Source organism: Halichoerus grypus, chromosome 6 (assembly GCF_964656455.1).
Source record: "Halichoerus grypus chromosome 6, mHalGry1.hap1.1, whole genome shotgun sequence".
Classification (NCBI taxonomy): domain Eukaryota; kingdom Metazoa; phylum Chordata; class Mammalia; order Carnivora; family Phocidae; genus Halichoerus; species Halichoerus grypus.
In genome coordinates this window covers 100576196-100591767 of record NC_135717.1, presented here as the reverse complement: position 1 = coordinate 100591767, position 15572 = coordinate 100576196, and the positions used below count along the sequence as shown (strand labels likewise).

At 37.5% G+C, this 15572-nt stretch overlaps 1 protein-coding gene across 2 annotated transcripts in view; it reads right to left on the bottom strand.

Moving 5' to 3' along the window:
* STK38L (serine/threonine kinase 38 like) overlaps window positions 1–15572 on the bottom strand; it is an 80439-nt gene that overhangs the window by 52680 nt on the left and 12187 nt on the right. The window contains exon 1 of one of the 2 annotated variants that reach the window (XM_078075801.1): window positions 4157–4230. The exons of the other annotated variant lie outside the window; for it this stretch is intronic. The gene's annotated coding sequence lies outside the window, so the exon portion shown is untranslated. Of the gene's footprint in view, window positions 1–4156; window positions 4231–15572 lie in introns of those variants that run through there. 2 annotated transcript variants of the gene reach the window in all.

Here is a 15572-nt window from a genome sequence, read left to right as displayed (position 1 = left end):
ATATCCCATACATACTAAAATATTTCTGGATGAAACAATGTAACATCGAGGATTTGCTGCAAGATCATATGAAGGGAGTAGGTGGGGGTACAGATGAAACAGGACTGGTCATGCTTTCTTAACTGTTCAAGCTGGTGAGGGTACGCGGAAATACATAATCCTCTCCTATTGTGTATATTTAAACTTTTCCACAATAAAGTTTTTTAGGAAGAAAACCCCAAACTAAAATAAATGATTGAATGATTACCACGTTAAAAGTCCTGCCCCATTTCAATGTGTTAGGCCTGTTGTGGCAAAGGGATCAGGCAGCCAGGCCAGGGGCGGTCCTGACACGACCGCTAGTCAGCTGTGTGCCCTGATCTTAGTTACTCAAGGGCCTTTGATTTTGAGTTTATCCAACTGAAAAAAAATGAAAGGGTTGGATGAGATAATATTAAGTTCCCTTTTAACTATAACATGATTATTGGATTTCTAAAACTGACTTATAGTTACTGCACAACACAATTAAGAACTGCAAATGTTATTAGTGATATACTATGGCCAAGTGGGAGCTTCTTTGATCCCTCATTTACTTACTTATTTGACAAACATTCTGGGAATGCATACGATGTGCCAGGCAGTGCTACATGTGGGTAGAATACAAAGTAAAAGGATGACATAGAATCTGCTCTTGAGATCCAATCTAATCATGGGAGACAGATGTATAAATAAATGACAATACAATGTGAGATGATAGGGATGATGGAGTTGAAAATGCCAAAGGCCCTCACAGTGTGAGAGAGTAGGGAATTGTAAATAATCTCATAAGCAGAAGGAGAAAGTTAAGTGGCAGGAGATGACACTGGATAAGAAAGTAGGGACCAGACTGAAAAGAGCCATGAATGCCATACCAAGGAATTTGGATGGTATCTTGAAAAGTGATAAGGAAGGCATTTTAAAGATTGTAAGCCTGGAAATGATGCAGTCCAATTTCCATTTTAGATGAACTGTTGGAGCAGGAATATAGATTTGGTGATGGTTCCTGGTGTTTGGGGAACAGAGGAGGGAGTAAAAGAAGGGAAGGGAGGTTGACCTGGTAGTTAGGCATACTACAATGGCCCAGCAGGATACGAGGAGAGCTTGAACCTAGGTAGTATTAGCGGAGATTAGGGAGATACTGTTGCAGCTTTAGAAATGCAGATTTTAGGTACTCTACTATATTTCTCTCCCCATCTTTCAAGACAATATACAAGCTACAGCATGAAATAACAGTATCTATTCATCGTCAGTGGGGTACCAGCTTCAAGCACAGTGCCAAACACATAGTAGATGCTTAATAAATGCGGGTTATGTGTCGAATGTGATGAGTTTTAATTTAACAAGTAAGGAAAGATGACAATTATTTTTCAGGTGATTTTTGTGACCCTCTATAACCCTCCGCCCATCCCCCCAAACTTTTAGGCAATATCAGCAATAACCCTTATTGCTATTTCTTAAAATAATAGAGTGGATAGTTAATTTGTTGTGTAGACTATAATAGAAGATATTTTTTCCCTTATAAACTACATGGTACCTTTTAAGTACCAAAAAGGGCACTTCTAAGAAAATTATTAGAAGTACTCAGTCAGTACTGGGTACCACAAACCATATAAGCTTTTGTTTCGATTTTGACAAAACAAAGGCAATGTTTTTCTCTCAAAAACCATTATCTTTACTTAAACAAAAATAAAAAGTAAAGCACAAAAAAGTAGATCATCTGGACAATGTCCTGCTGTTATGACTACTACTCTGAAATTAGAAAATTATGCCCTTTAATTATTACCTTCTTATAATTTCAGATTTTCTCAGCAGTAAGCCTGTGGTACTAAACATCAAAACTTGTAAATTTTATTCTATTCCAAACCAAGAACTTTACAAAATGTTAATATCACCCCAAATGTCATTAACAATAACAAATGTATAATTCATAATAAGTAACTGAACATTGATTATGTGCCAGACATGGAGCGCCTGCATGGCTGTGTTAAACATCTAACCAGCTCAGGTCATGATCTCAGGGTCTTGGGATGTGCTCAGCAGGGAGTCTTGCTTCTCCCTCTCCCTTCTTCCTCTGCTCCTCCCCCACCCACCCATGCTCGTGCTCTCTCTTCCCCTCTCTCTCCCTCTCTCTCTCTCAAATAAATAAATAAATAAAATAAAATCTTTAAAAAAAGATTTGTGTGCCAGGCTTAACATTTTATCTATACTATCCATTTGGCCTTGACCCTCACATTAACCCTAAGAAGTGGTACATAAAGTTACTGCCATTTTGCAGTAGGAAAAAAAAACTGGTCTCAGAGAAGATGTGTACCTTATCCGATGTTATACAACCCAAACAAGCTTGTCAGTACCCCAGACTCTGCCACTGTGCAGACCTGACTGCCTCTCCCAAACCGTGTGAGGTAGGTGGGCAGGTATTATTATCCCTATTTTAAAGATGAAAAGCCTGAGGTTCAGAAAGTTGACAAGACTTGCCTAAGGTAACACATTTAGAAATGGAACCAGCAAGTTAGGCTCCTGGTTCAGGGCCTCTACACTCCACCTCTAATACTGCACCTGTTTCATGAAAGAAATCATAACCACTTCATGGGAATCAGCAAAGTAGAAAATCCCCACCGTTGTTGAAAAACAATCAAATCAAATCAAACACGAAATGTCTGTCAGCATAGCATAACGGTCGTTAGGTTCTTAAAAAAACAAAAAACAAAAAAAAGGCAGAAGGCAGTAAAGTTTCTTTTTGACACATCAAGACTACCTTTAACTCAAATCATAAAAGAAGCTAATTTAGAAAATAGGATTTTCCCAAATTTCGAATGTGTGCATTTACTTTTGTTTTCCCAATATTTATTTATGTGTTTCTTCTACAGGCCACATTCAACTGCCAAAGTTTTCAGTACTTATCAGAGACTTGGGAAAAGGTTAAAGAGCAATTTTCTGTCCCCAACCCACAAAGAAAACAATGTCTACAATTAATCCTCACAGAATCTACTGCCAAGTAACAAGCAGGTGCAATATTTCTCTGATGCATTGTATGTATGTGGGGCGGAAGTGGTAAAAAAAAAGGGTAGAGAGAAACATTGAAAACAAACTACATTTGGGGGGCTCATTTCTTCTTAGTGACTTACGACTAATAAGGCATCTGGCTGTTGACAAGATGATCCTGCCCTTGAATACAAGGAAGTTGCACCCAGTCTCACAAAGCACAGATTCAATCACCCCAAACAGAAATCTGGACTTCCCTCCAAGACAAATATGGAATTCAATCTGTGTGATGCCTTGAATGCGGCTAATTAATTTGCAATCCTCTAGTATGACCATACAAGGGAGGGAAAAGAGCTACCTTCCTAGTCCTTCCTTGAGGGGGAAGCAATAGAGGAAAAAGCATAATATTTAAATCCCATAGCAAAGTTTTAAAACTTTTCCATTAAGAAACACACCCTAGCTGAGTCATCAGCATAATACACTGCAGCCAATCACCTCAGTACTATCTATCTTTCCTATACATGGTTGTTCCAACTCTGCTAATTCTACTCAAAATAGAATGGGTAAGAAGCTATAATTTGTTTCATTCTTTTCACTTAGTCATATAACCCTATAATTTTTAGAGGAAATGCACTGACCTTAATTCATCTAAGTACTTAATCTATAGTTAAATGAATAAAGAAACCACAACTGAGTGAAAATTATATCTGAAATAACCAATAGCCAAAGCAATAATAGCAACCTAAAGAAAACTGTTTCAGGAGCCAATGAGAACGGTTTAAATCCAAAATAAAGATTATGAGGAGGAAAATTCTCTTAACCTAAAAGTACTTGATCCCATCTACCACATGGAAAATGTGTTTCCCATTCTTTCACTATCACATTAAAAAACAGAACCGTTTTAGGTGAATTCTTCTCTTAAACCAAAAATTAATTTTAAAAAAGTAATTAATTCTTCTTCAGACACCAGTTGATGAACATCTTATGAATCTACTTCTAAGACTCTGCAACTAGACTGCCTGAGTATAAATCCCTGATTGCACTCTTGTTAGCTGTTTGATCTTGGAGAAGTAAATTCATCTGTCTGGGCCTTGGTTTCCTCATCCACCAAAGGGGTTCTTGTGAGTTAATACAAGTAATACGTTTAGAACAGTACCTGACACATGATAAGTGGGCAGTCTGAAGAAACTTTATTATCATTTCTCTCACCACTGTGGTTGACAATTATACTGCTTAACAAGTCCCTTTGCCATCCTTCCAGCATGTGGAAAATCTACTGAAAGATAATTAGATCTCTGAATTACCACTAAGCTAAAGAAAATGATACACTGACAGTTTGGTCAGCAAGTTATATAATTCAAAGAACTTACGTCTGTGACTTGACATCATAAGGACTCAACTTTAATAATAGTTTAGGATTCATTTGTATCTCTTATGGGTGGCTGTTACAGATTTCAAGCAGTCCCTAAGTGACAAGTATTAAATTTTTGAAATTATGAAGCCAAAAATATTTTGTATTCAAAATAATCACAATATACTTGGAGAGACAGATGCATCTACAACTAGGCTACAATATAGAAAATAAAATTATAGTAATTTGAACAGGAGATTAAATAGGTTAATTTTTCCTGGGGTTAAGAAAAAACAGCAGCAACAAAAAAATGGTACTGAAGATTAAAAAATTACAGGTTGTGAAATATAACATCCACCATGAATATGCCATGGTTACGAATATGTAGTCAAGATTTTGTAAAAAACAATTCATGCATATTAAAATTATGCATATTAAAATTTACAAATATTAAAATACTAAGGTAGAAAACAACACACTAGCATCACAGTATGAAAAATAAGCCACCAACTAGCTTAAGATATTTGCAACACTTAAAAATAAAGAATTAAATACAACAAAGGTAATATAGTATGAATAGCTACTCTTATATACTTCTTACTACGTATTAGGCACTGTTCTAAACAGTATATCTTAAATACATGAAGAATTTCTATGAATCAATTAAAAAATACAAAAAAAAGGAGCAAAAACCCCAAATAGGAATTTCACAGAAGGGAAAACACAAATGGTCCATAAATATAATGTAAGACGCTCAACTATGATTCTAATCAAGGAAATGAAAATTAAAACCCCAATGAGCTATCATTTCATACCCCTAGATCAGCAAAAACTTAAAAGGCTGTCAATATCTAGTTTTGCTGAGGGAGTAGAACAATAGGAACTCTTATCCACTGCTGATGAAGGTACACTGCTTTGGGGAACAGTTTGATACTCCTCAGTAAAGCTGAACAGACACATACCCAATGACCAAGCAACTACATTCCCAAGACATATGCCAAAAAGATATACATGGAGTACAGGGGACATTACTTAATGATGGTCATTGGGGCACTGTTCCCATAAACAAACAACAATAACAACAACAAAACACAATGATCATCAACAGGAGTGGAACAAAAAAAAATAGCGTGGTATGGTCATATAATTGAAAACTACACAGCCGTGAAAATGATCTAAGTACCACTACATGGATGAATCTCAGAAACAAACAAAGTTGGAAAAAAAAGAAGCAAGTCATAGAATATACACTGTTTGTTTCCACTTATATAAAGTTCAGAAATACACTAAAAAATAATATTCACTCAATGGGATATACTCCCAGGTAATGAAACTATAAGTAAAACAAAGGGATGCTTAACAAAAATGAAAGACAACTGATTTACCACTGAGAGAGGAAAGGCAAATGGGAAGCTTCCAGATACTGGTGAAGTTCTATTTCTTAAACTCCATGGAAATTACTGCACAGATACATTTTATGTTCTTGTATATAACACACTTTAAGCAAAAACAATTTAACATATTCCTTTTAGAAGAGTTGTGGGGGTGCCTATGTGGCTCAGTCGGTTGAGCGTCTGACTCTTGATCTCAGCTCAGGTCTTGATCTTAGGGCCATGAGTTCAAACCCTGCACTGGGCTCCACGATGGGCATGGAACCTACTTAAAAAAAAAATTTTTTTTTTTTTTTAAAGAGTTGTGGGTAAGTCTACATAATGAACTCATCATTGAAACAATGTAGACATTTCAGACTAGGAAAGTAACTATTTAGGAAAAAGAATGTAAGAAATAACTTAAAACCTGCAGCAGAAAAACAATAAAGTAATGACATAAAGTATCTTTTGTCCAAGTGTGTTCTACATTTCTTCTTAGATGTCTGAAGGAAAATGGGTTGTAGTAGTGAAATAAATTGGGGGAATAATGGGTTAAACAAGTAAATCTCCTAAAGAACAAACAGAATTTCCCCAACTCTTTGACTCTGAAATCTTTTAACATGGTGAATTACATAGTGGTTCTTTTAGGACCTGTGTTTCATATAATACAAATTGGGAAACATTTTATAATACAGAGGTCATACTAGATATAATATTACCCCCAAGACTGAAGTGAGAGCAGGAGAAAATATTCTAATAAGTAGGTACTTAGATGTCTCAGTCTTCGGTAACTGACCTGCCCAAGCCAAACCCTGGACAGTCGGAAGCAAAACCCATAACCAAACAGAACCCTTAAGAACTAAGTGAACCACCATTCTGTGTTATATGAACATGAACACAGCTTTATTGTGATAAAAGGCAAAACATGAGGTAGGCATAAAGTACGACAGAAAATATCTAGATGGAATATAAAGAAGTATTTCTACAGCTTTTAGGGGCATGGTAGATTAATAGGCAGAGGGTTTTATTTGATTTAGGTAGAGAGTCCAGCACAAAAATCTAGGTTTCAAATCAGATCTCTTGGTTAAAAGGTTTTTCTATTAATCTTCTAATAAAATTAGAAATTCTCTAATTTTCTACTAAAGTTTTTCCTAGGTACAATGAATCTATGAACTGAATCTGAAAATTCTTCATAATATGCTTTTATTACCATAGGAAAATAACATGATAATGCTCTTTGAACGAAAATATAAACACTGCACATTTATTTTTAAAACTTCTTTATGATTAGACGACTATCATAAACTTTTGCATACACCATTCCTCTTGAAAACTAACTTCTGGGTGGCAGTGAAATATACTTTTAAAGAAAAAGTTGTTGGGGCGCCTGGGTGGCTCAGTCATTAAGCGTCTGCCTTCGGCTCAGGTCACGGTCCCAGGATCCTGGGATCGAGTCCCACATCGGGCTCCCTGCTCGGCCAGAAGCCTGCTTCTCCCTCTCCCACTTCCCCTGCTTGTGTTCCCTCTCTCACGGTGTCTCTCTCTCTGTCAAATAAATAAATAAAATCTTAAAAAAAAAAGAGAGAAAAAGTTGTTGAACACAATGTCTTTGTATCTCAAAAACATTAAAATATTATTTGAAAAGAGTCAAACATCTGTCCTTTCAGGGTACCACCAGGATTCAAATGTGGAAATGTGGTACTGCCATGGGTTTTTATAAGGTAAAGGCTCTCAGACTGTCTTCTTAAGAGGGCTCTTGGTGATTTACCACAACCCAGGCCTAATCCACAGCCTTAGAGGCTCAGAAATCTGATTTTTATCAGCATCAATAAGGTAGCTCCATCTTTTAGAGGCAAACAAAAATTAATATAAGCCTCAACAGAAATCAGAATACAAATTTACTAATAGAGAATGACAAACTGCTGTGACACAAGCAAGAACGTCTGTTTATGGCCATACATGGCCAATACTCTCCTTCCAGCCAGACCTCTATGGACAGTTCCTGAGTACTCATGGAATTAGAATTAAGGAAGTCAGAGGAATTGAGTATTTAATGGTCTTCTTTCATTCTACAAAGAACTTTCTTTAAATTAAGCAACTACTGTGTCCAGGCACTCTCCTAGATGCTAGAGATACAGACATCTCAGCTTTCAGAGAAAGCACAAAATTTCCAAAAAAATTTTGGAAGCAATCTAAATGTTTAACAACAGAACTGCGATTAAATAATGGCAAATCCAAATGATAAAAGAAAATGCAGTTCTTTAAGAATGGTATATTTAAGCAGCCATTCATGACATGGGAAAATTATCATGATGCAATGTTAAATGAAAAAGCAAGCGACAAAAGCATATAATAGTACACAATCGTATATACATATATGTATATATAAGCATATATATATGTATCACATGTATACATATATATGTATATATATGTATGTATATATTTCCTATCCCTTTATACACAAAAGACCAGAAAGAAAACCAATCAAGTACTGTTGATGGTTATCTTTTTTTCCTTATACCTTTTTGAATTTTATAATTTCCTAAAATAGCTTGACATGCCTTTTATCACCAAAGGAAAAATTACTTGTTAAAGTAATTTCAATCAACACGAATACGAGGATCCCTTCAGATTTATCTACTAGAAGCTATCCATGAAAGCCAGTCCTTGAACCTCCGTCTTTGAACTCTCTGAGAGAGCTCATCCTTTTCCCTGCCTTTACGCAAGACTCTCCATGGATGAGTAACACACCCTACCTTTTCATCCAACCTGCTGTCTCATATTTCTCTGCTGAACATTTCAACCTAAACACCTTACAGATAACTCATATATAATTATGTACAAAAGTAAATGTATACTTTTCCTCCACAGCCAACCCCATTTCTGTCCACGGCACCCACCTTTCTTCCAATCAGAAAGCTTGGAAAGCAATTCAACTCTCCCTCTCCTGTTTCAAGTTCATTAACAAACTGTCCAAATCTCTCTCCCATCCCACCTTATTCTTCATTCTCATTTCCATCATCTCATCAGTCCGGGCCCCGATCACAATGTCAGTGACATAACTGCAGCAGCGTTCCAAGGGGGTCTTCCGGATGCCATTCTCTGCCATCTGTAAACCGCAGCTCCTTCTATAGAACTTGGATGATGTCATTCCTTGGCTCAAAAACATTTAAAACCTTCTCCTTTCAGCCACTCCAATCTAAACTTCTTTGCCTGGCTTTTATTAAACCCCATAATTTGGCTCCACCCTAACTACTTAACTTTATTTTCCGTTATTCGCCAGTCTCCTCCCTCATCAACCAACAGACATACCATAATCAACCCTAACACCAAACCCTGGAATATCTTAAAAATAGTCCTTCCTTTCCCCCTCTATTTGTATTTAAAGAACCTCATGAATTTTTCCTCTTCTACAAAGCTGTTCTTGATTTCTCCAACCTCATTTAGGCTTCACTTCAGAACCGGTCTAGCACTTACTATGAATCTCACAGTTAGGCATTTAATTCCATACTCCTATGTAAGTGGATTTACTGTCATGTATGTTAGTCATCTACTACATTCCCTATTTCTTGAGGACAAGAGCCATACCTTATTCTGTCCCCCACAGCATTTAGTATGATGCACAACACAAAGAAAAGGCTAATACTTGTTGACAGAAGTAATCAACTTCCGCCCTCACTTCTCTTTCACTATGTTATACACACAGCTACATACATTGTAGCAATTTGGGCAGGTCAACACCCTCCTAAGGAATATAGCAGCAGACTATTTCAGCACAGTACTACAGAAGCCCATTAGATATAACAGTGTAGTGATGACAGGGGGTCCCCATGTCCCAAAGCTGGAACAACAGAGACAGAGTTCTAGGGAATGATAATTGGGGTTCTCGAAGTCTCTTCCAAGGGGATAGTAATGAGGATCTCAAACACCTTCTATTCTCCATGAGAATAGGTGCTAGGTCTTCTGAAAGAGTGCTTTGACTGCAGTGAACGTCGAAGAGAAATGCCTATTAAAACAAAAGACCTGAGCAGAGTCCTACCTATTCATAAAATGCTATTACATAAATCAGCAAATCTCAGGTGCCATGCTGCTACTGGTTAAGAGACGGTAACTGCCAACTACTAAAAAATATTTTCATGTGCAGAGTAGTAGTGCCCATATTTATGAAGTTCTTTAGAGTCTTCAAAGGACTTTCTACACCACCTTTTATTATCTGACCTTTCCTAAATACAGGGTGAAATGGATATAAAGTATCACATTAAAATAGAGTTCATATACAACAAATATTTTGTTTGAGTCTACTTTAAGTACACATATCCACATCATTATAAAATTAGGAGCTACTTCAGAACCTGACTATTCGATAATGACTTTATGAGTTTTCTTCTATGGAAAAGGTAATGTTTTAGAATGCTTAACCTATCAACACTTAGCATAATCTCTGTAATGCTTTCTCCCTTTTAGAAGAGGTATTTTAACTTACTCATTTTGTGCTGAGTCAATTAAAACATATATGGAATTCACTAAATATAAATTATAGAAACCAGTTTTCAACAACATTTCTGTTTATAAAAGTTGGGAGTTGTTCTTTAAATTTAAGGAAATAATTTGGGGCGCCTGGGAGGCTCAGTCAGTTAAGCATCTGCCTTCGGCTCACGTCATAATCCCAGGGCCCTGGGATCGAGCCCCACATCAGGCTCCCTGCTCAGCGGGGAGCCTGCTTCTCCCTCTGCCTCTGCCTGCCGCTCCCCCTGCTTATGCTCTTCTCTCTCTGTGTGTGTCAATAAATAAAATCTTCAAAAAAAATAAATAAAACAAATAAATTTAAAGAAATAATTTGCATTCAATTTCAAAGTGTAATGCCTGGGTTGTCAATAAAGGCATTATTATTGTCTGGACCTTAACACCAAAATAGAAGTTTTTTGAAGGGATTACTGTGACGGTTCTTGTGCTTTCTTTTAGCAACTGGACAGCGTTAAAGGATGATATGATGGCATATGGATGCCTGATTCATAGCCCAGCATACAGGCATCTGTAACGGACTCTTGGCTAATGTTTTACATTGCAAAAACTAAGAAATGAATGTGTTCACACAGAGAACTGCTGCTGTGGCTAGTGAGAGCTAGCATTTCCTGACTGCTTCCGTGGGCTGAGCACATGCTAAACACACTGAACGTGAGATATGCCCTATGTTAATATATTACGCCCTTAAACCCATGTCTGGCAAATACAGTAAACCAAATATAAAAGTTTATCATCATTATCTTCATGTCACTTAATTCTGAGACAAGGATGAAAATATTTAAATATATTATGAAGCAGGCATGATTTTACTGTAGCTCCCATCCCTTCCCCCTTTTACAGATACAAAAACAAGTTTAGGAGACGTAAGTCATTTCATTTGTTCCAGGCCACACAGTTAAAATGGTAGATCCAAAGCCTTTTCTAATCACTAGGTAATCTTTTTCCTATTTTACTGAGATATCATTGACATATAGCACTCCGTAAGTTTCAGGCATACAGCATGACGGTGTGACTTACACATATTGTGAAATGATCACTGTTATAAGTTTAGTTAGCATCCATCATCTCATACAGATACAAGAAATAGAGAAAGCAAGAGAAGAAAACTTTTTTCTCCTTGTGATGAGAACTCTTAGGATTTACTTTCAACAACCTTCCTATATACCACACAGCAGTGTTAGCCACAGCCGTCACGGTCTACCTTCCATCCCTCGTACTTACTTACCTTGGAACTGGAAGTTTGTACCTTCTGACCACCTTTCTCCTAACCTTCCCCCTCCCCCCCAACTCTGGTAAGCACAAATCTGACCACTTTTTTCCTATGAGTTTGTTTTGTTTTGGTTTAGATTCCACATATAAGTGAGATCCTATGTATTTGTCTTTCTCTGTTTGACTTATTTCACTTAGCATAATACCATTCAAGTCCATCTATATTGTTGTAAATGGTAGGATTTCCTCATTTTCTTAATGGCTGAATAATATTCCATTGTGTGTGTGTGTGTGTGCGCGCGCGCACATGCACAACTTTTTTTTCTATTTTTTTAAAATATTTATTTGAGACAGAGAGCACACAGGGGGAAGGAGCAGAGGGAGAGGGAGAGAGAAACCCAAGCAGACTCCACACTGAGTGCAGAGCCCGACACCAGGATTGATCTCACAATCCTGAGATCACGACCCGAGCCCAAACCAAGAGTTGGATGCTTAACCATCTGCACCATCCAGATGCCCCCCACACACATTTTCTCTATCCATTCATCTATCAATGGATGCTTAGGTTGTCTTGACTACTGTAAATAATGTTGCTATGAACACGGGGGTGCAGACATCTTTGAGTTGGTGTTTTTGTTTCCTTTGGATATATTCCCAGAAGTCACTAAGTAATTTTGATTCATTGATCAAGTGGATTTTAAGCTTAAAATCGAAGAAGAGGTAGGAAAAGTTTAGATATTATTTTAAGTATGAAAGAAGCTGGTCATGCTCTGAAAAAAAATGACAATGAGAAAGGTCTAGCAAATTATTTGTTGCAGAAAAACAAATGGGAAGGGTATTAGCTACAATGTGGTATTAGGTTCCTGCGAACACAATCCCAGAATGTAAGTATTAAAGAAAGAAAATTACCATTTTACAAATACGTAAATACAGTACCATTAAGCATCACTGGGATTTGATGGGATAGGACTCTGAACTGGAATAGAGCAATGGTAGAAAGGTAGAGCATAAAGAATTGCCAATGTGGAATATTCTAGAGACTGAAGCTGACACAGAAATAAATCTAGCTGTGATGGAGACTTCAACTTTTGGGATATCTGCTAGAATTCTTCCACAGCTAAAAATCAAGGCATCTGATAAATGCCTTGCTAAGCCTTCCATCTCTCAAATAGGGAAAGAAACATTCTAGATATGAATGTGACCATGGGAAGAAATTAGTTGACTAAATGGAAGTACTAGGAAACCTGATAGCAATTTTGAAGTTTTGTTACAATGGCTGGGAATGTGGGACATTAGAGAACACAAATTACAGAAAGTTCACAGAAAATAAAAGCAAATCTTGCCTGAGACTTTAAAAGGAAAGCTGCACGATATGTTTTAGGAAGCTCTCAAGAATACAACTCTAGTTAAACTAGCTTTGATTGAGTAATATTTACCTAGCATCCACTATAGGCCAGGTACTGCTCTTGGCAGTAAGGACACAGATGACATGAAACACCTGCCCTTATGGAGCTTACATTCTAGTTGGGGAAGGAATAGAAAGTGCAGGGACTGAGGGAGGCATTAACATCTTAAATAAGGTCATCATTTTGAAAGATGGGGCAGTTTGTCTCTTGTGTCCCTTGAGAAGGAAGTTTGAATGAGGTGAGTAAAAGTGGTTTCAAAACCTGGGGGAAGGGACACCTAGTTGGCTCAGTTGTTAAGCGTCTGCCTTCAGCTCAGGTCATGATCTCAGGGTCCTGGGATCAAGCCCCGCATCAGGCTCACTGCTCAGTGGGGAGTCTGCTTCTCCCTCTGCCCCCCTCCCCGCTCATGATCTCTCTCTCTCAAAAATAAATAAATAAATAAATAAAATCTTAAATAAACTTCTAGGTTTTAGAGTAAATAATTCCTAAAATTATATCACTAGAAGTATCCAGGAAAGAAAGCTGAGAGAGAGAGAATTAAAGAAAGAGAAGGTGTCAGAAAAACATAAGGAAGAAAAGTATAACCAAACAGTATTACCCCTATTCATCCTAGTCATGTGGAAAAAAAGTAAAACTTAAAATGATTTGGTATAAAAAACAGAACTCTGGTTATAAACTGCAAGGGATTAATGACAGAGAAAAGGGAAAGATTCTGAAAAGACTGGCTGCACAAAGAGCTCCTCAATGAACTTAAGATTTTAAAGACACGGTAAGAGAAACAGAGAGGAGGCACACATAACATGGATGCCTATAAAAGAAACAGAGGATGGTGTCAGGGAGCCAGATGTGCCCACAATGAGCTGAACTTAAGAAACTGTAGCCCATCAAGGGGCTTCTCAATTTCCAAAAAGCAGCTTCTCAATTTCCACCTGGAAGGGAAAATTTGCAATTGGCCTGGGTAAGTTGGTGCAGGGAAATGGTGTAGTTAACGTAGGACAGGAACAAAAAAAAAAAAAAGAAAAAAGAAAAACCACTTCTGTTTTGCTTTTTAAAAATATTACACTTGCGTACCCCTTTACAGTTTACATATTTCTATTTTATGACATCCTTGCTGGGGAGGTACAAGCCCTGTGTTATAGAGGAGAACTCCCAGTGAGGTGCCCACCTGCCACCCACCAGCGGAGCTCCACCTCTCTTCTTAGCGGAGGGTGGGAAACAGAGGCCAAACGTGGATGCCCAACCAGGGAGCCGAAGCCCAGGACACAGGAGGCCATAAGACAACTGCCCCCAATGCCCTGCAAATCTCACCTGACCAACTAAACTGATCGGTTTGCATATCTCAGACCCACGTGCTCTAAGTACTCGGAAGAACTATGAGTACCAGAGAGCTGCACTAAAGACAAGAGACAAACTGCCCCATCTTTCAAAATGAGGAAAGAACATGAACATTACAAAAGAACATGGACGTTACAAAACGTTACAAAACACTCATTGTTGTGCTTATCATCCAGCCTGAGGAAAATTCTAGAACAGATAATAAAGCAGATGGCTTTTGAACAGACAAAGATGGGTGATCACCAAAAATCCACACAGATTCAAGAGGAACAAGTCTTGCCAAGTAAGTTTATTTCTTTTGTTGGCGAATCTAAAGGACAAATAATCTCTGTGACTCTGAAAGGTACTGATCAAGCCCCACTCCCCAATTTTTTTTAGTGGGAGGAAGGGAGAAAGATGAAGAAAAATGGGCTGAGTATTGGATATGTTTATAACTGATTAAGCAACAAAACTCAGAGTGCTCTTAAGTAAGTTCTTCAAGACTCGTTGGGCTTAGGCAATTATATTATCAATGAACTGGATAAAGTTCTGTCCTTATCAGATGTATCCTTTTCAAAGTCCTTATCCCAAACTGGAATCTGGAAAGAATAATCAAAAGGGTCACAGTGGAGTCAAAATCCAAAACAATGTTAACAGAAGATTAACTTTAACCAATGAAATTTAATAGAGAAAAGGTAAAGAATTACATTTGGATTCAAAAAAACTAAATGCTATCATAAATGGTGACAAACTGTTATATACATGAAGAACAACTAAAGATTTTTGTTGAACAAAACTTGACATAAATTAAAAATGTGAAATGGCTATCCCCAAAACTTATGCAATCTTAATATTAGGCTAAGCTAATAGACATAAAAGTCCAAGAACAAGGAAGGTGAATGTCATACTGTACACTGTATTGGTTAGCTCATACCTGGAGAACTTTGCAATAGTTGGCAATGCCTTATAGTCAGTACAAAGGGACAAAGCAAAATGCATAATATGAAAATTAAATCACCCTCTAGGACTAATATCAACATGAATCAAATAGAGCAGTAGAAATTAGCTATCAATATAAGTAATTCCAAAAAAAATGTGTGGCTGCAAGTATCTGGAATACCCACGCCAATCAAAAGTGAACAGGGTCTAGTTTCTGGGAGGCAGGATTAGAATGTGAATTAAGAAAGCTGAAACCTTGTGGGGCACCTGGGTGTCTCAATTGAGTGTCCGACTCTTGGTTTCGGCTCAGGTCGTGATCTCAGGGTCGTGCGATCAAGCCCCACATTGGTCTCCATGCTTAGCACAGAGTCTGCTTGAGATTCTCTCTCCCTCTGCCCCTCCCGCTCATGTTTTCTCCCCCTCTCTCTCTCTAAAATAAATAAAGAAATCTTTAAA